This window comes from Ipomoea triloba, chromosome 7, assembly GCF_003576645.1.
Source record: "Ipomoea triloba cultivar NCNSP0323 chromosome 7, ASM357664v1".
In the NCBI taxonomy this organism is placed as follows: Eukaryota; Viridiplantae; Streptophyta; class Magnoliopsida; order Solanales; family Convolvulaceae; genus Ipomoea; species Ipomoea triloba.
In genome coordinates this window covers 343,119-346,408 of record NC_044922.1, presented here as the reverse complement: position 1 = coordinate 346,408, position 3,290 = coordinate 343,119, and positions in this window count along the sequence as shown.

Below are 3,290 nucleotides of genomic sequence, written 5' to 3'. Positions count from 1 at the left end.
TTTCCACACTTTAAAAGTGTGTTATGGGCTAACGGATCACACAAACAAGCTTTTATGAAGGATTTCAAACAAGCAATGCAATGTCACCATCTCCCGGTTTCCACACTTTAAAAGGAAAGCATATAGGTAATGAAAATAGGTAAGGGAGATAAAGAGACTCCCCTTAGCTCACTTTGAGTGCATTGCCTTTAATCATGGTGGGAAAGGCATAACCTCTTAGCTTTGAGCTATTTATCACTTTTCCTACACCATCAACAAACACATTGCAATACTACAAACCATATCCTACACCATCAACAAACACATTGCAATACTACAAACCATATTAGAGAATTTATCTTCCATTAATGCAAAACTTTATTGAAAGCAAAAGTAAACGACAAAAACAAAATGCGTAAAAATGTAAGATAACATCGGGTTGCCTCCCGAGAAGCGCTCCGTTTAACGTCCGTAGCCCGACGCAACTTTCAAGCCTTCATTCCAACATACTTGGACGGGGACAAGTCCTTTTGCCCCATCCACTCTTTCCTCACGATATGCCCTCAAGTGCCGGGCATTGATAAACTCCTTTAATTCTATTAATAGCATACTCTCTTCCAAAGGTTTGCAACTATCCACGTCCATGAGTATGCTATTCTCTTCCGAATTTCCTCTTTTTTCATTTTTCTTCTTTTCACCAAACTCCTTTTCATCATTTCTCACTTTATACTCAACTTCCTCCTTTACACTCTCATCTCTTGTCTTTTCCTTGCCTTCAACCTCATCTTTTACATTTTCTTTTTCAACCCCTTCTTCTTCCTTACTTGACAAAACATCCCGTAGATCGCCACCCATTTCCTCCTTATCTTCACCAATCAACTCATGAATATATATAGCATCATCAATACAATCATCAAAGAATTTCAAGAACTCAACATCATTCAATTCACACACATTCGCATCATCATGCACATCATCATCACCACATACCATCTCATGCAATTTATCATCATTCTCATTAATCAAAGCATTATCATCAAATGTGAAAGATTCAAGGTCATCATTATCTTTTAAAGAAACGGAAGAATTGTTTTCACAAGGATTGGAAGAGTTGCTATCATAAGAATTAGAGAAATTATCCACACATGACTCTATTGGATTATTCTCCATAGAATTGAAAGAATTATTTTCACAAGTATCAACACAATTTTCATCATCGGAGGAGGAGGAGTCAAATGAATCACTATCACTAAAGTCATAAGGGTTGAAAAAATTGACCTCATTATCAACATCTTCATTTATGCCATTATTTTCACTAGTCATATCTACCACGTTTTCAATTCCATCATCAACACAATCAATGTTAGCATTATCAAAATGAATAGGCACATGAATATCATCACAATCATTATTCTCATCACACATGTCGGCCCAAGATTTAGAAATTTTATCACCAAGAGTAGTGCTAACACTAATAGGGTCAAGTGTCTTACCATATGCAAGCTCAATGTTTTCTTCTTTGTCTTTAACATCTTCTTTAGGCTCTTCTTCCTCTATGACATCTCCTTGTGATCTCTCGGCCAATGCCTTGGAGTTTTGAGCTACTTGTGTTTCCAAGTTCCTTATTGAAGCATGACTCTCTTGTCTAAAATTAGAGACATCTTTCCTTATAGTGGAGAATTCTTGCCTAAAGTCTTGTTTCCACTCTTGACTTATGTTGGCCATTTCTTGCCTAAGCTCACCAAACATCCTTACCATTTTGTCCTCAAAACTTTCCGTAGGAGCCTCATCCATTGGTGGTGGCTTTCTTGGTTGATATTGTGCTCTATAATCCTCATCATCTTCATAACGATAGGGGTTAGAAAGTTGACCATTATATTCTTCTTGTGAAGATCTATATGCCCTTGAGTAGGGTTGTTCATAACCCTCATAATCTCTATAACCATAGGGGTTAGAAACTTGAGCATTATAGCCTCCCCTTGGTTGCCTATATCCTCCTTGGTTCTCATAGTAATCCTCTTGTTGATATCTTGCTTGAGAATACATCATAGAGGATCAACCTATCAACACAAAGACAAGAGAGTGTTTTGCAACTAGAAGTAGTTGCAAGTGAGAGTAGTAGCAATTGAAATGACAAAAAGATTAAAAAGTAAACAAAGTAAATTGCAAAAATTGAAAGTAAAAAGGGGGGGTTAGACTCTCTAACTTGAACACTTGCTCATGTTAATCCAAAGGCACTTACTACTCAAAAACCGATGCCATTGATCGTTGTCAAAAATGAAGTATACGGGTTTAGATTTGTCGTTCCGCTGAGGATTGGGGATTATGGCACGTAATATGCAATCACTAAACTAGGCACTAGTACAAGGAAATCAACAAGAAGCTAAGCAAACGACAACAAGGTAGAACAAACACACATAAGCAATAGATAACTGCAAAATAAAGAAATAGGACTCAAGTTAGGGGCATTACCATCTAGATGATTTAACACTTAAGTTTGGGGGAAGAACATTAACCACATGTTCTTGAGGCAAGCACAAAGGAATCCAAGTTTCCACAAGGATTAGAACAAAGGTTGCCCCATTTTCATGGTGTATCAACCTAAGTTCTTGAAGAACAAAAGCTATTTAAGCCCCAAATCTACCCCTATTTTCATAGAAGAGAAAATGGGTTTGAAATTGGGTTGGCTTAAATCTTCCATCCAACTTCCATTGAAATGAAAGACTTTCCAAAGACACAATAATCATTGGCCATTAACTATTGAAAGATAGAAATAAACCCAATTCAAACTCAAGAACCCTAAATGGGTGTTCATCCCCTTTTATGCAATAATCACATAACAAGCATCAAAATAGATAATACAACCCTAACTCAAGCCCATAAACTAACTACTTATGATTAAATAGCATAAAGAACACAAAGACACAAGTAATAAACATAAATCTTGCAAAAGAAAAGAGATAAAGGAAAGAAAACTTCTCTATTGAAATGGGGTGCAAGATTGTGATCTACATTCAAGTTCAAGATTAAAGTTCAATTTCAAGTTCAAGTTCAAATTCAAAGTTCAATTCCTAGCTAAGTTTTCCTTTTAATTTCTTGTCATTACTTTTGCCTTTTGCTATTTCAATTTCAAGTATGATTAGATAGATCTTTGGTGCAAGATTGTGATCTACATTCAAGTTCAAGATTAAAGTTCAATTTCAAGTTCAAGTATTCAAAGTTCAATTCCTAGCTAAGTTTTCCTTTTAATTTCTTGTCATTACTTTTGCCTTTTGCTATTTCAATTTCAAGTATGATTAGATAGATCTTTG